Below are 27596 nucleotides of genomic sequence, written 5' to 3'. Positions count from 1 at the left end.
ATAAAGTTGGGACATAATTCTTAGAGGTGAAAGGTCAGAAGTACGGTAGTGTAAGTTTACAGACACTCAGAAGATACGACTACATGTGGGTGGCAGACAGATTGTTAGAATTTGTGAGCTACAGATAAAGGAATAGATTAGAGGAAAAATGATTTTTATCATCTTCTATAAATAAAAACATGTAAGAATACAATATTTTATCAAGTCAAATAAAGAAAAGCTATTTCTTTCAATCAAGACTGGTAAGACTTATAGTTGATTGTATGCCAATTTGTTTATTCAATAATAAAAAAATTTCTAGAACTACTAAATCACTGATTATTTAGTCCATGAAAAATTGCTAGATCTTATTGCACTAACCTACTCTTATCAAAATACACTACAGAAAAAGACAAAATTCAGAGAGAACAAATGAATATTTTCCAGTTTATTCAACATTCTTTTCTGAGTTGTCACTGGTAGCTATCAGTTGTGATAATGTGCTAGTAAAAAAGAAAACCTCAAATTCCCTATTCAAAAGATGCATAAATAATTACATGAAATTTAGTCAAGTTTCTTTTACAGAATAAGTAAAATGATTTTGAGCTTTATTAAGTATTAGCTGCTACCATATAAATTACAATAAAAATTTTATTTAACGTTACCTGAAAGTTATCGAATTCCATTATGGAATAGAAGATGATTCTGCTCACAAGTATATGAACATTAACATTTATAAAATGGATATACTTGAATATTTGTTTTTACATATACTCACATTTAGTAGGAAGCCTAAGCAAAAAAGTGAACAATAATGTGGTGAGGTAGCCACAGTCTTATAGTTAAAAATTTTATTTAACGTTACCTGAAAGTTATCGAATTCCATTATGGAATAGAAGATGATTCTGCTCACAAGTATATGAACATTAACATTTATAAAATGGATATACTTGAATATTTGTTTTTACATATACTCACATTTAGTAGGAAGCCTAAGCAAAAAAGTGAACAATAATGTGGTGAGATAGCCACAGTCCTATATCATAATATGATAGAAAATTAAATGTTATAATAGTACCAGAAATGAGCATTCTATATGGGATAGATCCTTGCTAACCACACTTACATGGAACTGATATGCAAACCATAATGACAATATGTACTCTGCAAAATGTTTCCTGCAACTGTTACATATGTGTCTGCTATTTAAATCATCTACTTCTTCAAATTAAAGATGCCACCCACATCTATCAAATTAAAGATAGATGTCAAGTGGCTGCTTTTAGTGAGTATAGACTCAGAAGTTTTTTAAAAATATTTCACTTAAACGTTAACTTTGTCTTTCTTTCTGTCTCTCTCCATCTTACTTTCATTCCATGTACAGAATCTTAACTTGGGACTTTTCTCTCCAAGTTTAGATTTAGGAACAAAGGCTGAGGATTAAGTCTGAAACTTTCTTAGCCATAAAACAATAGATGGAAACATTCCACTTTCCAAAGCTAGTGCTGAACTCTAAGCAGCACTATGGAGGAGGTAACAAAATTTTGTGAACTATAGCTGACCACTTATTTATAATTTAGGTTGAGAGGTTGTGCGTTGGACATGGGATTACTTGGGAGAGGTTCAAATTAATTATTAATATCATTAATTATAATTGTTGTAATTAATATAGATCATTATTTAATATAATTAATAACATGTAATTAATAATGTTAATAATAATAATTAGTCTCAAGTCCTTTTCTCAACTTCATAAATAGTAAAATGAAAGAAACTTGGAGTTTGGGAGATACAGTGGACTGTTGTCATAAGAATCTAAATGACCAGAGGCTTGCTCCTATAACCTATGATTCCAGAGTAGAAGACGGACATTAGGAAGTGTGTATAGTAACAATGAGAGTAGAACATTGGCCTTATTTTACCATGATCCAGTATATAAGCCACATTGAAGCAGAATTTGGATCTCAAAACCTAAACAAGAAGGACATAGAAGCTTAAGGAAACCTCACTAGAAAACCTAGAAAATTTCTCTGATTGATCATGGGCTGAGAATAGTATTATAAATGACTAAGCAGAGAAGTCATATTTACATGCATCAAGGATGCTGCAGAGAAAACATCCTTAGCAAAGAAGACCTAATCTATAACCCATGAAATTTTTCTGTGAAAGAATCAGCTTTCAAAACTTTGAAGCCAGGCTCAAACAGTACCAGTCAAATGAGATTTTTCATGTTCTTCTAGCTTTTTGTTTGTTTGTTTGATTTTCAATTAGAGTTGACATTCAATATTATTTTATATTAGTTTCAGATGTACAACACAGTGGTTAGACATTTATATAATTTACAAAGTGATCTCCCCAATTAGTCTAGTGCCCACCGGGCACTATACATAGTTATTATAATATTATTGACTATATTCCCTATGCTATAGTCCACATTCTTGTGACTGTTTTGTACTACAAATTTGTACTTCATAATTCTTTCACCTTTTTCACCCACTCCCATCTGGAAATCACCAGTTTGTGCTCTGTATCTATTAGTTTGTTTTCATTTTGTTTATTTATTTTGTTCCTTAGATTCTGCATATAAGTGAAATCTTTCTCTGTCTGACTTATTTAACTTAGCATAATACCCTCTAGGTCAATCCATGTTGTTGCAAATGGTAAGATTTCACATTTTTATGGCTGAGTAATATCCATTGTATATATGTACCGCTTCTTCTTTATCCAGTCATCAATTGATGGGCACTTACATTGCTTCCATATCTTGGCTATTGTACATAGCACTGAAGCGAACATAGGGTTGCATATACCTTTTAGAATTAGTGTTTTGTTTTCTTTGGATGAATACACAGAAGTGGAATTACTGGGTTATAAAGTAGTTCTACTTTTAATTTTTTGAAGAGCCTCCAAACTGTTTGCTACAGTGGCTGTAGCATTTTGCAATCCCACCAATAGTACACAAGGGTTCCTTTTTCTCTACATCCTCGGCAATACTTGTTTTTTGTTGTTGTTGTTTATTTTTGTTTTTTTTTGATTTATTGGTGATAGCCATTCTGACAGGTGTGAGGTGATATCTCATTGTGGTTTAATTTGCATTTTTCTGATAATTAGTGATATTGAGCATCTTTTCATATGTCTATTGGCTATCTGTATGTCCTCTTTGGAGAAATGCCTATTCAGGTCCTTTGCCTATTTTTAAATTGAATTGTTTGATTTTTTGGTGTTTTGTTGTTCTTTATAAATTTTGGATATTAACACCTTATCATATGTATCATTGGCAAATATCTCCTTTCATTCAGTTGGCTGCCTTTTCGTTTTGCTGATGGTTTCCTTTGGTTTACAAAACTTTTTGATGCAGTCCCATTCATTTACTTTTTCTTTTGTTTCCTTTGCTCAAGGAGATATATCAGAAAAAAATATTACGAAGAGCAGTGTCAGAGAGTTTACTGCCTGTTTTCTTCTAGGAGTTTTATGGTTTTAGGTCTTACATTTAACTCTTTAATCCATTTTGAGTTTATGGTATATGGTGTAAGAAGGTGGTCCAATTTCATTTTTTGTGTGTATCTGTTTAGTTTTCTCAACACCATTTATTGAAGAGACTGTCTTTATTCTCTTGTATATTCTTGCCTCCATTGTCATAGATTAAATGACTGAGAGGCGTGGCTTTATTTCTAGACTCTCTATTCTGTTGCATTGATTTATGTGTCTGTTTTTATGCTAATACCATGCTATTTTGATTCCCATAGCCTTGTTAGTATAGTGTGATATCAGGTCACATGTTACCTCTAACTTTGTTCTTTCTTGAAGATTGCTGTGGCTGTTCAGGGTCTTTTATGGTTCCAAATAAGTTTCAGGATTATTTGTTCTAGTTCTCTGAAAAATGCCATTGGTATTTTAATAGGGATCACATTGAATCTTTAGATTGCTTTGGGTAGTATAGACATTTTAACAATGTTAATACTTCTTATCCATGAGCACGGTATATGCTTCCATTTATTTGTTTCCCCTTCAATTTCTTTCTTCAATGACTTATTATAATTTTATCTTCTTGGTTAAATATTTCTAGATATTTCAATGTTTTTGATGTAATTGAAAATGGAATTGTTTTCTTAATTTCTCTTTCCGAAAGTTCATTATTGGTGTATAAAAATACAACCAATTTTTTAATATTAATTTTGTATCCTGCTACTTTACTGAATTCATTTATCAGTTCTGATAGGATTTTTTTTTTGGTGGAATCTTTAAGGTTCTCTATATACAGTTTAACGTCATCTTCAAATAATGACTGTTTTACTTTTTCCTTTCCAATTTGTATGCTTTTTATTTCTTCTTGTCTGTTCACTGTGGCTAATGTTCCTTTAGCTTTGAATCATTCAAGAGGGCTCAGAAACTCAGATTAGCAAACTGCAAACTGAGGAAAGAGGGAAATAAAGATCACTCTGACCCTTTTCTAAATGTTGGCTTCTGTAGACCCAAATCGAAAGAGAGAAGCATTAATTATAAATGAAGCTCGGAATTGTGGTTTTCATACTGGGCTAGATATCATAATCATTACATGGGAGACTAAAGTGATTAGAGGTCTTTTAATTTTGTAAGATGTAAGAATTGGAAATTGTCTCAATTTTTATACAGAGATAAAGAACTAGCCAAAATGAAGGCTAAATTTTAAATACTTTATGATAAAGCCTGTGTCCTGATCTTTCAATGTACTTGATTCAAGCACATCTTTATTGGGAGTAAAAACTCATGAATGGGTATATTTAAGCAAAATCTGCATAAGTACACGGTAACGCTATAAGTAATATTGTAATGTTTTAGATAGTGTGCTTGATGCCAAGAATTGCATTGAAAGTTGAGAATTGTCAGAATAGAAAAACTACAAGTAAGAAAGACATATTTTTTTGTGTGCGTGAATCAGTGGATCTTTAAAGAAAGGAAATGCCCACTTTTGTAAATGTCTACAGTAGAAGGAAATACTCAATTATTGCTTTATATTCCATCTCCTCTTTTGAACTTATCTATACTAGAAATTATTAATCTCACTGTAGCAGAGTGCATTTTATAGAGTTTGCCACAATTTCCCTTATCCCACATCCCCTTCTATAAGACTTTGTGAACATGCCACATCTCCCATTAAGAGGTGGAGTCCATATCTTCACCCCCTTGAATCTGGTTGGACCTTGTTACATCTTTGACCAATAGAATAAGACATAGAGACCATAAGTCAGTTTCTAGTGAGTCATTTAACTGATGTGGAAGCTTCTTGTCTCTTGAAATACTCTTACCATGTTCCCCTCTCAATACCAAATCACCATACTGTTAGAATCCAAAGCCTCTGTAGTCCATGTGTAGAGACTCTGGTTGATAATCCCAGTGGAACTGTATCTGACAGTCAGCAGTTATCAACCATGTATACAGGCAATCTTATATGTTTACCCCAGTCAAGCCTTCAGATACCTACAGCCCCAGCTGATATCAGATTGTGACCACATGAGAGAACTCAAGTGAAAAATCTTCCAGCTGAAGTCAATCAATTCAGAGACCCATGAGAGAATAGTTTTTTCTTCTTTAAGCCACTTAATTTTGGAGTCTTTGTTCTACAGCCAGAAATAACTGGAATCATCTATTATTCTGAAGCTCAGGCTGGATGGTCACTTCATTTTTACCTGTCTATATAATTTCTCTGAAGTGTAGAAGGAAGAAATATTATTTTAAGCCAATATGTCTTAGGTTGGGTTTTCAAAAATCAGAATCTATGTGATAATGCTTTATTGAGAAGTGCAAACCCAAAAAAGTATTAGTGAAAGAAGAATGAACTAAGGGAGAAGAAGAAAAAAAACGATAAATGCTGGTATATTTCTAAGGTGGCTACAGTTTCATAAACAGAACTGCTCTTTTAATCATGCAAATAAATGTCTCTGGGTAGGCCATATCTGCCTTAGAATAATCCTCTGTGGAGAGCAAAAGGAGAGGAATCTATCCTATGGCTCCTTCTTAGCTATTATCTCTCTTGAATCAAAACCTTCTCAAAGAGCATTTATTTTCTCACAATCCTAGGTTGTGTTGCCTGTGCCTCGTGAACAGCTGCTGAGGAATCCAGAATCACAACCTTTAGCATGGCATTTTATCTCAGTCTGGAATTTGTGGAAGGAGCCAAAGCCTAAAAGCATGGGATCAATCTAGGCTTAGATGCCATAGTTGTTGGAGCTTCTGCTCCACTGGGGATGCCTGGTCCTCACTCTGGGAAACCTTGAAATTTCCAGGAATCTTAAGAGATAAGGCAAAGCAATGGCAGTTGGAGCACACCATTGAGCAAATTCTTGAGGAGGCAGGTAAAACCAAGTGAGGCAGAGAAAGCATATGATTTGGATGTGATAGAATCTACCCACTAGACCTCTCAGGTCCTCTGTAATACTCCCATGATACCCAGATCTAGGGGTATAAAGTAAAAATAGGTTGCTCTCACTTTTTCTCTAAGGAGGGGGTGTGCAAGTCCAATCATTCAAGGTAGTAGCTATTTGCAATATTTTTAAAAGGCTAAAGAGAATTAGAAGACTGAGCTACAATTGGTGCTTGGGCCTTAATTATTACTGTCATCTCACTTTTCCAGCATTCGTTCTCAAGTTTTTTACATTTAGCCAGCATTTTGGCTGGTCTGTGTTATTTATATTGTCGAATGATCCAGAGTTTCATATCTGGAGTGTTTATCAATTCCAGTGGAGGAGTTTTACTGACCCTTTCAAGGTCGAAAGTGTGTAATGTAATTGACTTGTCACCAGGTAGCTGGATGACCTCTCTAAAGAATGGTGCCACATAAAGGACTGAAAATCAGTCTCGGTTGTTGGCAGGTTGTTTATTCAGAAGGATCAATAGCTAGATAAACATAGTGAGAGGAAATCTATGCTATTAGTTCATTAATAGCTACCATTTTTGCAAATATAATCCCTCCTTTTATGGGCTTGCAATAAAATCACTGGAGTGGCTGATGAGAATATCTGTCTGAAATTCTCAGCATATGTCATTCTATTTTCTTTGAAGTGCACCTTCTCTGTTTGGTGTTATGTGAGTTACAAAGATGCACACATCCATGCCCTCTTCCATATATAGATCCATATACCTCTTCCCCAGACTTTCTTATTCCCAATCTTGCAGTGTTGGTTCTTTCAGGTTTTTTCCCCACTAAGCCAATCCCACTGTTCGAGTCAATATATATCCACACTGCAGGCAAAATTTTCTTCCCTCTAAGTCTATAATCAAATGTATTGTTCACAGATTTGTCCTTTGGGAAGATTTCCCTTTACCATTTTCCTCTAGGCTACTTTGTAAGGAAAGCAATCATCCATTTCTGGCTTCAACCGACATATTGCACTGACACATCTGTGAGTCAGGCCCAAGTTTTTTCATTTTGTTAGTTGGTTATAAGCAACACTGAGAAGGCCATGATGTTAATTGAGAGAGAAGCATCAGTACTGCAGAGGTAGGTGAACTGGGCATGCCTTTGACCCCATTTACAAGTAAATCATTTTTACAATACTCTGGGTTGTTTTGATGTATCTACCCAGTCTTGTTATTTGGTGGATCTGTAATAACACCTCTTAATGAATTTCATGGGTCTCAAGGGCATTTAGTGCCTCATGATCAGTCTCTGTTAGGATCTAATAATAGATTTTTCAAATGAAGAATTTTTCTTTGCTATATGATCTCGCTCTATAAATTTAGAGGTTTACATAGTGATATGTAAATTTGATAATCTGAAATATAAATATTTTATAATTGGGATTTAATTCATTTCAATTTTCCTTATATTATTGTGATATAAATGTTAATTTTTTACTTCCCTAATTTTTAATATTCTATTATAAATATTTCACCAAATTAGAAATGCTTTTATGACTTACAGTGACAACACATATGCATTCACTTATAAATATTTATAAAGTATTTATATATTTGTTGGAATTTTGTCCAGATGATATTTAACTTTAGTAAGTGGAATATAGAGAAGGAAGTACTGAACAGAAAGTTAAAAATCTGGGTACATTTCTGTTTTCTCTCCTTCCTTGTTAAATGTCCTTGGACTGTATTTCAAATATCTAAACCTCATTAATTTGCTAAATTTAATTATAATAATTCCCATATATAAGAGGACCAAAGGAACATTTTCTTTTATCTTATTTGTTTTCCATAATTTTACGAACTTTTATTTTAAATGATTGACTCTGTGCCTCCAAGCTCAGATGTTTTGGCTAGTGAATATGAGGACTGACAAGATTAAAATATTTGGCTTCAACTAGTATAATTGTGCATAAATTCATCAAAAGATTAATTGTTCCTGTGTAAGAAGTCCAAACCATTCCAGAGAACAGAGGTATTGATGTAGATTAGAAAAGTACATATCTTTTAATTTAATGATGTATGATGATGTATTATCCTTTCACAATGTAATGGGAAATAAACTGACTTGAGAACATTTCATACATCAAAATTTTTCAAAGGTTAACATTTTAACAGATTATTTTGATACAGAAAAAAAATCTATGTATTTTGGCTATATTTATTTATTATCTTTATCTTATATACCCACCTAGGGGTTATTGCTGAACCCTATGGAAAATAAAAAGAACAAAATTATTTTCATATAATGTTTACTTTCTCATGAGACATATTCATATTTTTACCCATATTTTCTTAAGATCAGATAAGTTTACTACTTCCTTACATTAAATTAAAAAAATATTTATAGTTTTGATTTTTTTTAATAAACTGGCTTTCCCTTGAATAAAGTTTGCTCTTCAGTTTGTTGAAATGTCTTGAGTTTTGTAATATTTTATATATGGTGATTGTATTTTTTAACTTTTATTTTGAAATACTTTCAAAGTTATAAAGTATAAGAATAGTAATAATACAGACAACTCCAGCACATCCTTTACTCAGATTCATCAATTTTTAACATTTTGGCATATTTGCTTTATCATTGTGTCTTTACTCCTTTTTATTGCTAGTAATATTTTTGTATATATTTTAAAATCATAATACAATTATGAAGTTCAGGAAATTTAACATTGATACAATACTTAAAATGATAATCCATATCTCAATTCTATCAGCTGCCCTATATTGTTGTTTTATAACATTATTTTTCCTTGCATTACAGGATCCCCTCTATAATCATGTACTGTATTTAGCTAACATATCCCTTTAGCCTCCTTTAATCTGGTATTATTCTTTAGTCTTTCTATGAATGACACTGATATGTGTGAAAATTACAGGTCAGTTTTTAAAATAACATTTTTTTATTTTGGATGTGTCTTGTTTTTCTCATCAAAATATTTCCTTAGATATGGCATCCATTGATAATTCTTGCCGAATTTTTGTTATGATGGTAACAAAATGGGGGTGTTATAATTCTACTACTTACACGAAAAGAGCCATGAAATGCTCCACAATTTGTGCATAATAAAAACAAATACTGGAATATAACCTATTGAATAAAATAAAGTATTAGCCATAATTCCTTTATCTACATAAGGATACCCAGTTACTCCAATATCATTTATTGAAAGAAAAACCCCACCACTCTCCTTTCCACAATCATTGGAAGAAGTCATCGAAAGGACATGACTACCACCAGCTGATCCACAAGCTGAACTCAGGGAAGTAGAAGCTCACTGTCACCTCCTCTGTCCTTGGAATATATGTTCCACCCATTATTCCCACAGCCCAGGAGCCATTTTAAAGGTACAACCTTGGAAAAGTAATGTGTTGTTGAGATCATCTAGACAATGTATGTTCTGAACCCAGTCCAGGCATCTGTGTAAACTTATAAGATTCTGTCAGGTGGGTGCAAAGATCTTCCTGACTTACTACTGAGGAAGGCAAGCCTCATAAGTAAGTTTCTTGCTTTTTAAACCTGCCACTTACCAGTTGGGTGGCACCTAAACTTACTGTGGTGCTCAATTTGCAGTGTATACAAATTTTGAATTATTATGTTGTATTCCTGAAACTAATATAATGTCATATGTTAATTATACTTAAAAAAATAAACCCCACAAAAAAACTGCCTCCTTCCTAACTGGAATAACAGGTGTGCCTTTCTTTGGTAACTCCTTGTTCTGTATGTAAAGAGAGACCAGTTTAAAATTAGGGAACTCCAGAGACTGAACCAACACCAATGAATTATCTGGCATCTCTGGAAGGAGATCAACCTACCTTGTGTGGTTTTCTTTTTTGATTCTATATGCTGTTCCACTGATTCATAGTCCTTACATCAATACAATATTGTTTTAATTATTATATATTTATAATAGATCTTAGAATTAGGATTTAGATCTAACTATATTATCCTTTTTCAAAATTGTTTTGGATATATGGTATCCTTTGCATTTCCATAAAATTTTTAGAGTCAATTTGTCATTTTATGCTAACGCCTGCTGTAATTTGGGTTTATTTGGTTTATTTATTGAATCTAATTGACACCTTAAAAGTTATTGAGTCTTCCAATTCATGGATATGATATATCTTTCCATTTATCTTTGTCTTTTTAAATTTTCTCACAGCAATATTTTGTTGTTTTCAGTATATAGGCCTTGAACATTTGTTGTTAAATATGTAAATTTATTTATATGCTATTTTGAATGGAACCTGTGTTTTAGTTTAATTTTAGGAAATTTTTGGTTGGAATATAGAAATAAAATTGCTAAAATACAATTGTGCATATTGATCTGCAATCTTCTTAACTTGATACACAGAGCTATTAACATTTTTTATTTATTTGCGAGTCAGTTTGGTTTATGTTTGATTTCAGACCTTTTAAATCTATTGAGACTTGTTTTATGACCCAGCATATGTTCTATCCTGGTGAATTTTTCATGGGTGTTTTCAAGGAATATATATTATATGTTATTGGGCAAAGTGTTCCAAAATTGTCAATTAGGTCATGCAGGTTGATATTGTTTTTGTGTTCTATATTACTAAATTTTTATCTCCTTTTTCTATCAGTTACTAGTAAAACAGTGTTAAGATCTCTAACTATAATTGCTCATTTCTCTAATTTTAATTTTGTAAGTTTTTACTTCATGTACTTTGACGCTCAGTTGTTAGGTATGTTTACATTCATAATTGTTACATCCTCTCGCTGTATTGACCTTTGTATAATCATTAAAATGTTCATCTTTATCCTCACTTACATTTCTTGTTCTAAAGTCTACATTTTCTGATATAAATATAGATACTCATATTTCCTTTGATTTGTGTTTGCATTCTATTACTTTCAACCCTTTTGTCTCTGATTTCAATATGCATCTCTTATAGAAAGTAGGTGGTTAGAGCTTTCATTTTTAATCTATTCTATCAGTATTTGCCTTTTGTATGTTATTTAATCCATAAACAGATTTATAATTATTGATATAATTGACTTTTTTCACCATTTTGATATTTATTTTCTATCTCATCACTTCTTTGTTCCTTTGTTCCTCCCTTATTGCTTTCTTTTGAGTAAAATCTGTTTTATTATGCAATTTTAATTCCTCTATTGAATTTTAAAAATTGTATTTACATTGTTTTTAGTGGCTACTCTAAGAATTATAATATGCATTTTTAATATATCGGTGAACTTCAAATAAATACATATTTACTTCTGTTAAAATATAAAATCTTTGCACCAGCATAGTTTAATTTCCTCTTCCTTTTTTTGTGTTATAGTTGTGATATGTATTACGTGTATGTAAAATATAAACCCTAAAATATAATTTTGTATTTTTTTCTTTAAACAATATTATATCTTTCAAAGAAAGTAAAGGAGAAATAGTGTAGATATACTTTTATATTAAACTCTGTATTTACCATATTTAATGTGCTGTTCCTTCTTGTGGATCCAAGTTAACTGCTGGTGCAGTTTTCTTCAGTTTTAAGGACTTGCACTAGCGTGTCTTGCAGCACATATCTGGTAGCGACAAATTTAGGTTTTCTTTACTGAGAAATGTAGAAATGTCTTTTTTTATGTCTTGTCTAAAAGATAGTCGTACTGGACATTAAATTCTCACTTAATAGTGTGTGTTGTTTTTTTTTTTTCTTTCAACCTTTTGAAATGCCATTCTTCTGGCCTCCATCATTTCAGATAAAGTATCAGTCAAAAATATTCATTGCTCTATATATTTTGCATTAATTTTCTCTTGTTGCTGTTAACAGATTATCTCAGCTTTTAGCAGTTTGATTGTGATATGTCTATGTGTAATTGCCTTTGTATCTTACTATGTGAGGTTTGTTAAGTGTTTTGGAATTCAGTGAAGTTATTTTCTAGCATATTTGGGATGTTTTGGCTATTGTTTCCTCAATTATTTTTCTGCTCCTTTCTCTTCTTTCTGTCCTTGGACTCCACTTTCACATATTGTGGAATGCTTGATAGTGTGTCATGCATCTCTGAGATTCTTTCATTTTTCGTCAACTCATTTTTCTTTGTTTTTTAATGTTAGACAATTACTATTTGTCTACTTTGAAGGTCAGTTGATTCTTTCTCTGACATCTCAAATTTGCTGTTAATCCTATCTGGAAAATTTTTATTGTGTTTTTCAACTTTAGAATTTCCATTTGACTTATTTCATAGTTTCTTTTTCTCTGATGAGATACCCTATTTGTTTAGTAATTCTTAGCACATAAACCTATAATTCTCTAAACAAGAATTTAAGTTTTGAACATATGTATAAAAGCTACTTTGAAGTTTTTGCCTGATAAATTCAATAGCTCAGCACACTCTGACTGAGTTTTTTCTATTGGCTCTTCTTGCTTCCCCTTATTATTGGTAACAATTTCATATTTCTTTGCGCATTTAATGATTATTAGAAAATTGGACATTGTAGACAATGCAATACAGCAAATTCTGATTCTATTTTGTTTTTCTGAAAATTCTTGTATTTTTATTTGCTTATTTAATAAACAATTAAATTTTCTGTACTTCTACTGTGAAGTCTCTCTCCCTGTGGTATGCCATCTCTATGTTTTATTTTTTTCTTTTTCCCAATAGCATAGCTTTTTCTTGCATACTTTAAAGTCAGCCAAAGATTTAAGCATAGTTTATTCCCAGACAGCTTGGCAATTAAAGCTTTCACTTTTTGCTATCTGAGTTGTGTTGTAGCTCGAAGAACATGTTCAAAAAGACAGAAAATTTTCAAGTCTTATCAGGCTTTTAGAGTACTGGTAGCTCTGATGCCTGTCTCATAAGGTACTTACTACCTCTAGCTGATAAAGCCACAGGCTTTGCAGCTCTAAGTGAGGATAGGATTATAATGCACCCAAGCAAAAATACCACAAACTCAGTGTATTTACATAACACAGTAACAATTTATCATGAATAAACAATTCCCAAGTTATCTGAATTTACTCTTATTTTTAGTGTCTAAAATGGTGATTTTAAATAATATTTTCCAATTTTATGCTTGTTTTCTACAAAGGGGACTGCAATACTTCCTCATGACATCATTAATTAAAGTAGAATTCTTGTTTTCAATTTGTTAAAGTAAACAAATCATGCATATCTTCTTATTTCCTTTTTCTTAGACATAGTGGTGTGGGTATGGATATGGGTGTGGGTGTTTGTTTGCTCATTGCTTTTTTCACTTCATATATCCTTGAAGTCATTCTACATTTATTTATGTAATTGCTCCTTAATTTTTAATCCTCATAGAATTTCTTTATGCTCAAATATTATAGTTTATTCAAGCAAAGTTCTATGTTGAAACATTTAGTGGTTTCCAATGTTGTTCAATAACAATTAATCCTGTAATATATAACATATGTGTACGTATTTTTGTATTGTCATATTTGTATTGTCAAAGTAAATTTCTAGAAATGGAATTCAGTGAAGGATAAATAGCATGTAATTTGTTAGGTATTGCCAAATTTGTCCATGAGTCTTGTGCTTCTTTGCTGTCTGAACAGCATTGTATGAAAATACCTATTTACCTATAGCTTAACTTTTGAATTTTGGCCAGTTTTGGGTCAGGAATTGTATTGCAATATAGTTTTTATCTTTGTATCTCTTACCATTTAGTTTATATGACTAATATATTTAATTTTATGATTTTTCAATTGTCTTTTCACTTTTTTAAAATAGAATTTGTTTGAGACAAGCTTATTGAGTTATAATTTAAGTGCAATAAAATATGTCCTTTTTAGTGTACAATTATGATTAATTCTACCAATATATAGTCATGCAACCAACACCAAAATCAAGTTATAGAAAGTTTCCATTACTCCCAAAGATCACTTGTGACCCTTTGCAGTCAATTCTCTTTTGCCATTTAAGTTTTCTTTAGATCTTCTCAGCAAAATTTTGTAGTTTTCAGTGTATAGCTATTGAACATATTTTTTGTCAGCTTTATTCCTAAAGATTTTATATTACTAATGTAAGTGTACATAGCATCAGTTTTTATAATTTTAATTTTTGATTGTTCATTGCAGGTTTGTAGATATGCAGTTAAATTATATATAAACTCATTTATGAGTTCTGGTAGCTTTTTAGTAGATTCAGGGGGATTTTCTATGTAAATGATTATGTTATCTTTATTTCTTTCTAAGCAAATATTGTATTTTATTATTATTATTACTACTACTATCATCATCATCATCACCATTGTTATTAGCATCATCATGATCATGTTTGTTTCATTGCATTTGCTAGAGCAAGGATTGGCAAACTTTTCCTTAAAGAGCCAGATGGTAAATATTTTTGGTTTTGTGTGTCTTACAGTTCTTGTCACAAATTAATCAACTCTGCTGTTATGCTAGGAAAGCGACCATAAACAATATGAAAACAAGTGGGCATGGCTGGATTTGGCTCACAGGCCATAGTTTTCAGACTTTTTTTCTAACTTTTTCTTCTCTCTTTCATTTTGGAGAATTTCTATTGCTATTTTCAAGTTCTCTAATCTTCTCATCTGTAATGAATAATAAAACACATTATTAATCCCATCTAGTGTATATTTTATCTCTGACATTTTGTTTTTATCTTGAAATGTTTGATTTGGGCCTTTTTTTATATCATCCATGTCTCTATTTAACATAGACAATCTTTCCTCTGGCTTCTTGAATATATAATAACTTTTTCAATATCTACTAATTCTTTCATCTGTTTTGTAGTCAGCTTTAATTTATTTTTTCTTTTAATTTGGGGTTTATTTTCATTTTGTATTTTGGGTTTTACTTTTTTTTTTTGCATTTCTAGTAAATTTTTTATTAGGTTCTAGACATTGTGAATTTTATCTTCTTATGAGTAGGACAATTGTGTTTTTCTATAAATACCCTTGAGCTTTTTCTAGAACATAATCTAATTATTTGAAAAGAGTCTGATCATTTGTTAGGTGGAACCAGAGCTTCGTTTAGGCTAGGATTAATTTTTCGCCACTGCTGAGGAGAATTTATTTATTTATTTATTTAAAGGAATTTATTTGAGCCAAAACTGATGGCAGTTCCCAGAAAGCAAGATTTCAAATACTCTAGAAAATGACAGTTTCACACTTTCTTAAGTATTTGAAATTAAGGAGGAAAATAAGGAAGACTATGTTAGGGTGGGAGAGAGCAAGGCAGCGACTGAATTACGAGATCATTAACAAGACTGAATGCTTTCCTGAGGGTGGTTATGCTTTCCTGAGGGTGGTTATGCCTTCAAGGGGTAATACTTCTGGCATCTCAAATGTATGTTAACCTAGATGCACAAGAACAATGGACATGGCTTGCTTCACTAAAGAAATTATAGGCCTGGGCATGACCGCTCACAGAGACCTGTACAGTTAGAACTTTGTGATTTATTACAGCACCCACAGAGATCTGTACAGTTAGAAATTTGTGATTTATTACAGCACCCAGAAGCTCTCTATATGCAGCTCTCTTCTACTCTGCCTTAGAAAATTGCCCTCTCAATCTGTCTTAGCTTTCTTGGATTCCAGCTCCACCTCTTTAACCAGAGATGCTATTGCACTTTGCCTAGGTTCTCCTACCTTCTCTGCTCCCCAAAAACTTTCTCTAGGAATTTACTCAGACAGTTGTCAGGCTCACTTCATTTGATTCTAGTCTCTGAGGGCCCACTGTTCTTCACTGTCTGGTGTTCAATATTTTGACTGCCATTGTGTCATATATTTTGTTATAGTTGTTTCAAATGACAGGATAAGTCTGATCCTTCTTATTCTATCTCGACTAGAAATCCTGACTGGAATTCTTATTTTCTCAATTAAAAAAAATCGCCTTGATTTTTATAGAAAATGGATTTTGTCTTTTGTCTGTGCAATGTTTTGCAAACATTTTCTCCTAATTTTTCTCTTTTTTTTTGACTTGAAGATGTTTTTAACAATGTAAAAGTACGTAATTTTTAATTTATGATTACATTGATCAGTCTATTAATTTATTACTTCTGCATTTTGCTTTATAGTCTGGAAGCTTTGCTGTGCATTTAGGTAATAAAGAAATTCTGTTGTGTTTTCTCTTACAACTCATATAATAGCTGTATGTTTCCTTACAGGATCTAATTTCATGTTTTTCTAAATGTCTACCTAATTGTCCCAACATCATTGCTTAAAATGTCTATCTTGGCCTAGTTATTTGAGATAATTATAATATTCTACCATCCATCTATTGTTTCAAAATTATGCTAATTTTATAGCATTTTCAAACCTAGTAATCTGCAGATGAATTTTTGTTTTACAAAAGGTCAAGTAGAATAAAAAGAGAGAATGAAATAATTTGAACAAGAGCCTAAAGCCATTGGGTTTCTTAGGATTCTGGTGTATATTATCTCTTCAGTATTTTTACATTTATTAAATAAAATAAATATGAGACAAATTTGGCTAGTTTATGAACTAATTTATATCTGCCTATTCAGAATCTGTAAACAATTCCACATATTACACAGTAGAAAACTTGCTTTCTCATTCCTGGAATACAGAATCATAGAATGTTAAGTTTGGAAATGTCTTTTTGCAACATTTAATCTGATCCTTGTATTCTCTTTAGGAGTCTAAGAAATAAATAATAAATTTGTCTGTTTTGTACCTCCATTCCCAGGGAAAGCCATACTTCTCCAAGAAGTCCTTTTACTTTTGAACAAATAACTTAAATATTGTAAAAGAAAATAATTTTCTCTTTTACTCATTTACTAATCAATCTCAATACTTCTGGTCACCAAATGTGTGGCCCATTTGCAATTTCAATTCGTCTATTCTGAGCAGATAACAGTTTGTCTCTCTCTTAAAATGTGCTATTAAAAATTATATAAAATCATCTAGGAGTAATCTGAACTCTAGATCTATCAGATCTATATCAACGTGTCTCTACCACAGGATATTTCCTAAATTGTGCCAAATAGTTCTAGTCTGGCAGGTACTCAACAATCTCAGAATTTATGAAAATAAATTATTTTATTAATCACATTTTATGTGCTTTGTAAAAGTGCAATATTGTCCTTTTAATGAGCATGTCCCCAATTAAATAAGTATTGATTAAGGTGAATGACTATTTAAAAATGTGTATATCTTTTATTATTTTTTGTGCAATACTATATGTCACCCTCCCAAAAAACCATATGATGTTCCACAGTACAATATTTTTGAGACATAGTCTGCAAAATAATAGGTTGATCAGAAATACTTATGAAATACTAGAAAATCTTCCTCTTGAGAAGTCATAATGTTCTCTAACATATTACCAGTTCCAGGAGATCTAGCAGTAAAGGAATTGCTAATATTACTTAGCCTAGCATTTTAGACTAGGAACTATTAATTAAATTGGAAAAAAATAGATTGCAGTTATATGATTTATTTGATGCTAACAATATATAATGTTATGTGCAATGAACACTGCAGGTGAACTAAATATGGCATTTAATAATATCAGCTGAATGTCAGCATGCCCTAAAATAACTATATGCAAATGGTAACTATTCATATGTATCAAGAGTGAAATATTATTTCATTATTTGTAAATAGCTGAATTCAGAAGTAAGTGTAAATTTTTTGATTGGGAACATAGAAAATTCAGAAAACCTCAGAAATTACAAAAAAAAAATTAAAAAGAAAGTTTATGAAAACACCACTATTCTTGAAGGATAAAAGTGGTTTGTATATATTTACCTAAAATTATTTTTGTTGATGTACTAATTATGTAAATATACCCAGGCTATATATGCAATACTATAATGTATGCAATAGAAAGAACACACTGATGAAATAATGACTATACTGCATTCAGTGTAATCTAAACATCTCCAAATGTTGGAGCATGTTTAACATAAGTTAAAAAAAAAAAAGAACTTCTCATTTATTCATTTTATTTTACATCATTTTATATTCTTTATAGTCTAATATAATCATATACGATTTGCCTCTTGAATTGACTCCTAGAATACTTATGTTATATTTTAGTGCCACAAACTAGATATGCAAATAAGATAGAATATTTGATTATATGACATTATTAATATTTTAGTTTTAATATAAAATTAAATAACATAATAGCTAATAGAGAATGGTATTTAAATACATTGCTTAAATATTTAAAGACTAAATACTTTATATTAGCATATATATAGCATATCTATAGTAAAGTATATGTAAATATAGTAAAAATGAATTAGTGAGGAGAAAAATCAATTTTAAAGATAAAATATAAATAATTACAGAAAGAAAAGGTTTAGAAAAATAAGAAAAAAATTATTAAAATGAAAAATAAAATTCTGCTCTAAGGATAGAACAAAAAAATGCAAGGTATCATCATGAGCAGAAGAAACAAATCACGTAGAGTAGGGAATTGTTTTGTTTTTCTTTCATTGCCTGACTGAGCATTATGCTAAACAAATGGCATTTCTAATCTCAGTTATGATAGGTTAGTATTTTATATTCTGAAGTAGAAAGAACACAAAATAAAATCAATGAATAAATTATCCCTGAAAAAATTACTTCATTTCTCAACTCAGAGATGGCCATAAATTGAGGAGAGATTTATTAATAATACTTCATTCACCTAAAATTTAATAATTTTTGACAAGTAGAGAATAGTCTTTAAAATATTATGTGGTACTTGCTAAGGTAAAATGATGGGGAGTTTGATAACATGATCTTCCAAATTAATAGTTTTTCAATTTTCAAATATATCAGTTATCTGAGCTTCAATATGAGCTTTGTGTATCATGTTTATTTTTCCAGTTTTTTAAAGGAATTTTGCTAAAATTTAAATGATAAAGTAAATTTTCTAGACTAGAATAAAGGCTTTGTGTCATGTGATAATACAAAGTAAGAGAACCTTAAGATTAAAGCTATGTTTAAAGCTTTAAAGTTTCTTGCATTTATTGAAGTCTGTTTTTGCCCTTAGACCTACTGTATGTAGTAGCATTTTCTTTGGTCAAGTTTGGAGATATATACAGTTATTCTGAGGTTAGTCAGTATTAAGAAATACTCAGTATTCTAGGTTCTTAAAACTCCATGTGTGATCCACAAACCAGCAGGATTAAGATCCTCTGGGAACTTGTTAGAAATGCAAAATCTTGAGCTCCACTTCAGAACTACTATAATAGAATCTGCACCTTAACAAGATCCCAAGGAATTCATATGTGCACTAAAGTTTAAGAAGCGCCCACCTAGGTTCTAACTCATGAGCCAACCTGCAATGCACCACAGGCTTCAAATTCCTCCAGCAATACCTTTGTTTAGTGAAGAGGCTAGTTCTCGTGAGGGTTGTTTAGGGTGGGGACCAATTTACTATATTTCAGCGTCAGCTCTACCTTCAGTTTTCGGTTTTCTCTTTGTCATACCTCTGGGAAATCTTCCTTTTGCTGCTGTTCCAGGAGGACCCTACCATTACTTGTAGTCTGAATTTGTTAGCCTAGGGGTCAATGGCATGCTGGGAGTATTTTTTTAATCCTGTAATTATATCTTAATTTTAGATTGTCTCTCATCCCTAAATATTGGGTTATAAACTTTACAATGACTCTTGTCCCTCCCTCAGCTATAATTTTGGCCAAACAATGTTTTCTTGCCCTTCCTCAAGTGTCATCTGTTTTCTCTTTCTTCCTGTTGTATTTTGTTGTTGTTGTTGTATTTGTTTTTGTTTCTTCCCAGTGCCCTCAAGTTGACAGTTTTTGTTGCTTTTTCCCCTGCAAATAAGGGATTTTGTTCCAAAAGGGAATAAAAATATGTTTTTGTTTTTAATAATTTTAGGTAGTTAGGTAGCCATGAGCGACAAGAGCGAAAGGCCCAGCTCTATAACCATAGAAATTACAACACTGACAGCCCAACCCAAAAGGCTGCCCCTAAGACCTCCCATAAAAAACTCTCATTTTTCAATTAACAACACCCTACATCCTGGAGTATGAGGAAATAAATGACCATAGTATAGCAACGAGTCAAAGCCAGCCACAAACACTTGCACTGTAAGGAGTACTCTGACCTTCTATTTACCTCAGCCTCATTAAACTATCATTATAATGTCATGCATATGCCTGGAAGTTCATGGATTTAATTATAATAAACTGAATTCTGGGAACGTGCATGTGCAGTTGACAATAGGCTATATAACAGCCAACTGTCAATCAAAATTACCTCACACATCAATCAGCTAGCACTACCCTTGTAACCACCGAGCACAATGCAGGTATAAGACAGACCTCCCCACATTCACAAGACTACAGCCCTCTCTGGTGTAGCCTGTTTCTCTCTTGAAATGTACTCAATAAATCTTACTTTTCCTAATCTTCTCTGATCTGTAATTCTTTACTTCATCAGCGTAAAGGACTGAGGCCCCTAGTGGCATCGGGGCAACGACGAACTTAGATTGTCCCTGACAGCAACAATATTCTAAAGTTAATTATTCCCTATTATGATTTCCCAGACTAAAAGTCACAGAAAGTGGAAACTCACATTATACTATCCCCCTTCTTCAAGAGTGACCTCCTAACCAGAGTCTGCAGCTTCTGTTCACTCTCCAGGGTCTTCAAGGAACTACTCTTGCATTATATTCAGGATTTATAGCTGTTTTCCATAGAGGAAGAAAGAGGGAGGACCTCATTACGGTCTTATTTCTTCTGTATCTTTTGTTAACCTGATCTCATGTCTTTCAGGAATTATTTATAATTTCTAGACCCACAATTTCATCATTTTTTTCAATGTAAAATAATTTTACCTTAAACAGAAATATAAATACAGAAACAAACATAAACACAAACATGTAATTATAAATGAATATATTACAACAAATTTAAATGTAATATTACATTAAATATAAGCACCTATTTCCTGTAGGAGCCAAAGTATAACTCTATTCAATATACCTTGATTAGGTCTCTTTCATTTCTTTTCCAAAACAATTTTCTCATTTAAAACTGAAAATGACCTTATATCTCATCCCATAATCTATGAAGATGTTTACAATTTATTGCCCATTTCCCCACAGCCTTTTAATTTCTCCAAACAGCTTTTAATTTCCAGGAAAGATTCTTAGATGTAAAATGCCACTTTATGAATAATTTCTGTATTCTCCTTTTGGGCAAGCTGCTGCTTATCTGGCAAGCTTTAAAAGCTATTTTCAAAAAGACTTCCAAGGGACTAGTAATTAGCTTCTTTTAACTTTCAAAAACACTCTATTTGGATTTTGTTTTATGTAAAGAATATATTATAAGATTTTTCAGAAGAAATGTATCCCTCTTTTTAAAATACACATAAGGCGATATAATACAATATCTATGAATGAGTATAATTAAACTCTTTACATTCAGAGATTTTATCTTCAAAAACTATAAGATAACCATAACACGTGACTATATTTAATAACCATGATATTAATTATTATAGATTAATTTCTCTAGGATGTTAATATTGAAGGTACAATGTTAGATGTTTCTAAGCAACCAGATATTTACTTTTAAAGAGCATTTACTTGTATTGTACTTCCACTAAAAAAATTTTATTGCTTTATATATTTTGATAATTCATTTTCTTAATATTGTAAAAATTAATGATATTAATCTTCAGATTCCATCTGAAGCTATACAATCCTTTTATACCATTCAAATAATCATGACTCTGTTATGTCTTTCTATATCCGAAATGGTGAATAATGAATCACTGGTAGGCCATAATATAGTAGTAACATAGTAACATTGCATTGGCACCATACTCAGAAAAGGACAGGGCAAAAAATAAATTCTTCGGACTTATCTCATAGTAGAGTAGATCCTCTATTATGTGTCTCCTCAAACACAGATACTCCACTCATTGGTGGAGCAAAACCCAATGGATGGGCTTTTACTAACGGATTCTAATGATTCCTTGAAAATATCTCTCTGGACGAATTATGATAGAAAGTATAATAAATGATATTTTTAACATATTTAAACTTAACATTATCTGACATCTATTAGAGATAATGTTGAAAGAACATGGTTTTTGCATAAATTTTCCATTGATGCCTCAGATAATTTTTAAATATTTGGATGGAACCAACTGAATTTAAGGTTATTAGGTGGTCTTTATTATCTATTATATTATTGACAGGTACTGAACTGAGATATCTAGGTAATAAAACCACACCTATATTATAATAATATGAAAACAAAACAAAACAAAACAAAAAAGAATTGACTCATATAGCTCTGGGATAGGCAGTAGTTTTATGACAGTCCTTTTATTGCTTATTGATTATATGACTTACCTTTCTTAAAATTTAAAAATAATATATTTTAAATTATACTTATATCTATTAATATATCCACTTGAATAAAATAGCATTTATTAAATACAATTATTTAGAAAACAATAAAGATAATGGCACTGCATTTTGAAACTAATACTATGTAGCCCAAATATTACTCATAGAAACTTTCCTGCCTTTAAAGTTATTTATTATAGTAAAAGATGAGATTACTAAATTAAATATTCAAAGGTTTAAAAAGGACCATCCATATCTTACAAAACTTAAGGAATTAGATAAAATAAACATAAATACATTGATTAGAAAAGAAATATTAGACTAGATAAATAACTAATAGCTGATCTACTGGATAAATAATTAAAAGAATAAAGCCAGAAAAATCTCTGGGGAATTTTATCATAGTATAGTTCAAGTATAGTATAGATTTCAAGATTGAAAATGAAAATAATATTCCAAAAGTTTTCAAGAAAAGTTTAAATTTTAATAAAAATGGGATATTCAGTTTTATGTACAAATATATTTAAATATTCAGCTCTTCTCACCTCTAGTAAACCGATATTACTTGGAGCTTGATATGTTGTTATAAAGTCTTTGTTTATGAGGTGGAGATCTATCAGTGAGGTTTACATCCTGCTGATCTCTCCAGGTGCTGATGGCAATACTCAACTTGCACAATGCTCTGTTGGCTTTGGCAGATGAGAGAGGGATTAACAGCATTCATCTTCTGTCTTGTTTTATTAGAGATGTTATTTAGGGTTCTAAATTGTTACAGAATTTAAGGATTTCAGCTTTTAAAATTTGTACATATGCCTCTTTTTTTCCCTAGTGTATATCACACCACCAAACAGTTAAAGAGGGATACTCTCAATACCACCTCAATTTTATGACCCAAACCACCATTATTTCCTTCACCTCTAGCCCTTGTGGTTGTCTTATACCAGATTGCTTCCTTGTGATAATTTTTCTTTTTAACCTGCTGATTATCCTCCATGAACTCTCACTCCTCCACCTCACCACACACATTCCTTAATGTGTCATAAGCCCAAACATTGATAGAATTTGTTTGTTTGTTTAGTGTTGGTTCATTGGCTGTCATTATTTCTGAAAGAAAGGCATCTCTTAGATAGATAAAATAATTGTCATAGTTTTTTTTTTTGATATCAATATATTGGAGACTTAGAATAGAAATGGTAGATACACAGTAATATGGCAGTTGTAATTTCACACCTATTTCTTATGCAATATAGTTCATAAAATAGATTAATAGAGGGTAATTTGGGCATATTGTGCTATATTAAATATATATGGAAGTCTAGCTTCCATATTAACAGATCCCAATTCTTTTGGTTAGCAATAATTTTGGAACTCAGTTGATCGTGGGTCTCTCTCTATAACCACAAGTTACTTTCATTGCATCTTCTGCTCTTATAGATTTGGCCTGTTTTTGACCTCTGATTGACTGATTCTGGTGACAATTAGAGTTGACTTTTCACTACAACAGAAGGGAACCATTTCAAATGGTTGTGTCTAATCAGTCTAAGGGAGACAAGACAACCAGGCCTCTAACTTGAGGATATTTCCTGTTTCAATTTTCATTTTATCTGTCTCATCTTTCAATCATAACACTGCTATTGTCTAATAGCAATGCACTGATGGAAATTTAAATATGGCATAATTAAATATCTTTTGCTGAATCTCAGAAGAGAAAAATCTCTCTTATTTCCCAGGCACCCAGCTGCTTCTTCTTTTTTTATTTTTTAAATGGCTGTTTATATAAGTTGAAATATCATTACTAAAAAGATGGAATGTGTGGTCAAGCCAAAATGCACAGCTATACTCTTACTAACTCTTCAAAATGATTTCAAAGGTGGTGCATTTTCAGTTCTATATTAATATTTGTTTCTCGAAGATGATCATTTGGTTATAAATATGTTTGTATCATCCTAATACATACAATATCTGTGTCTGCATCACATATATCCTTAGAAAAATACACAGTGAGATTACCGCAAATTAAAGATATACAGAAATATAAGCTTTCTTAGGATGTTTTATCTAATTTTTTACTTAAATATTACTGAGTGAAAACAGGAAAAAAAGGAAGAGCTACATATAAAATCAAAAGTTAAAAAATATAAAGTTCGTGTTCATAAAAAATTTCAATAAAAAATTATCTAGGCTCAGTGTCTCTCAAGCTTGCCTCCACATTAAAATCAACTGGGGATCTTTTAAAACTTGAAAGCCCAGGACAAATCAAAGCCAAATTAGATTCTGAAGACATTCTGATAGAGTATCTTCTAAAAGCATTAGAAATTTGCCTTTCACCTTCAGAGTTTTAATTCACTTAATATAAGGTTGGACTTCAGATTAACTTTAAGGATAACATCAGCATCCATTGAACCCACTTCTAGTTTCTGAGTTTCTTTTTTTGAATGCTTCTTACTTAGTGTTTTGGAATTTTATTCTTTATGAGAAGTCTTTCAAAGAGAAAAAAATATTTTTAATAAACAAAACTCGTTCTATTTGTAATTATCATATGGGTACATCAAACCCTTTTATAAATCAAAGTTACGTAGCAAGATCTCAGTAATTTTATTTTCCTATATCTTGAAATACCTGGCTATTTCATTAGAGTAGAAATTGTTCAATCATTACACATCGATTACTTCTAACTATGCTTTAAAAAAGACTAAAATAATAAGGAAGTAAAATAATAAGGAAGTAGAATGAATTTTTCTACAAGGCTCATGCTAAAATGAAATGAAAAAAAGAGAAAACAACCTTCACCTTTTTTCTATTGCCTTGTCCAATAAAAGGTACTGCACCATCTCTCAAAAAGTATAAAAGATGAGTAGAAACACCATCTCTGTAGTATTCTCTTAGCCTTCTCCAACACAGTTGAGAATTTTCTGTTTATAATGGTCAAAAGAACACAATTTACAGAAGAAAGAGATTTTACAAATATTAGATGAATCAGGAGATAAATCAGAAGATGAGACATAGTACCACACTGGACTCTTAATAATAATGATGAATTAGATTGTGTAAGCACAGTCTTATTTATGAGTCTCCAGATGATGATATCCTAGGTAAATTTTCTCAAATTCAAGAATCAGCAAATGAACAATGTTTCTAAGAATAAAAGGAAAATATGACATCCTCATTCAGTTAATTATTCAACTAGAATAACATCATCACACAAAACTTTTCAATGAAAAATCTGGACTTTTTTTTCTGAAATGATGTGTGAAGTCTTCTTTCATCTTTTGTTTATTCACTAAAATGTCTTTAATATGCTCATAAGTGGACAAATCATGAGAGCAAGTATTGGAAAAAGACATTAGAATGAAACAGATGTTATAAACATGAAGCAAAATCCATTGGTTTCATCATTCTAGTTTGTGCTTATAAATCTAAAACAGAATATTTTCTAATTTTGGAGCAAATGGAAAACACTGTGAGCTGTCAAAGTTTCTAAAAACTTTTTCATTGTATTTTGACTATGTAAGTGCTATAAGAAGAACAGAGGAAATAATAAACTTAAAACTATTAGAGATATATTTAAAATATGGAACAAATATTTATAAGATGAATATGTTCATTATTGATACATAACAATAACGAACAGTTGGTTTTCTTCAGAAGACATTGTCCATTTTGGATATATATTTTCAAACTAGGAAAATATGGATTGAAACTTAGACTAGCCATGTTTAAATTCTGATTAAAATTTCTAATAAAATAGTCTCTAAATATCTTTTTATTCTTAGTTCTATAAATTATTCATAACATGACTTAAAATTCTTTAAAATATTAAAAAGATCCCTTTGGAACAAGGTATTATATAGTGATGATTATTTTTTTTTTCCGGTTATACTGAATTTTTTTCCCCAGGTTGATACACTATTTTCCTAAGGGAATTGGTTCAAAAGATTATGCTTCCTACTATTCTTTTGTGTGACTTTGTCATATATGAAACATTTGTTTTTGTTTTGGGACAGTATTCTATTTCTAGCACCTCTATTCCACTTAATTGGTCAACTTCTATGCAGCAGTCATATTTCACTGTCTTAATTATTTTGCTTTATGGTAAATCTTGATTCCTGGTAAACCAAGTCTTCCTCCTACTTCTTTCTCAGCAATAACTTATTTATTCTTAGTGCTTGAGAAATTAAGTACATTTTAGAATCTGCTTGTATTTCATCAAAATAGAATTTTAATGATAATTGCCTTGAATTAATAAATTACTTTGAGTAGTACTGACATCTTTATACTATTGAGTCTTTAAATCCGAAAATATAATATTTATCTGACCAATCATATTACTTTTTTAGAACTACTTCCTTCTGTCCTATGGTTACTATGAAAGGACTCTATAATCTTTAGCATAAGGTGGTAGTCCAAAGGTAGGTTTTTGATAAAAGGTGAGAAAAGATACCCATCCTCCAAGAATTTTGAAACTGAGATAGAGAGACAGATATCTCAAACTCAGTCGATTTTTGAATAGTGGAGAGATTTGGCTAAAAAGTAGAGGAACTAGTCTGCAACATAAGAAAAATATTGAAGGAAATTACAGGAGGAAAGAATATAAAAACAAAGATAATGAGGGCAATCAACTCCCTTTTTTCAATTGTTTATGAGACACAGCTATACTTTTGTCCTTATAAATACATATCCTTATAAGAAATAGTCTTTACTGAAGCCACGTTAAGTTGAGCTTCTTTGGCTAACTCTTGAAACATTATTATCACAGTTCTTTCTTATGGATTATATGTATCAAAAATGATTGTTTCTTAGACATTACTTTTCCTTGGAGTTTATTACTTCACAGTCAGTTTATATATTATAAATTTAAGTACAATTTTATTGTACCTTATAAAAAAATTCACGAGTGTGCTTATAAATGATTAATAATAAGGTCATACAACATGACT

Source organism: Pteropus alecto, unplaced genomic scaffold, assembly GCF_000325575.1.
Source record: "Pteropus alecto unplaced genomic scaffold, ASM32557v1 scaffold38, whole genome shotgun sequence".
Taxonomy (NCBI): Eukaryota; Metazoa; Chordata; class Mammalia; order Chiroptera; family Pteropodidae; genus Pteropus; species Pteropus alecto.
This window is presented reverse-complemented; position numbering follows the sequence as displayed.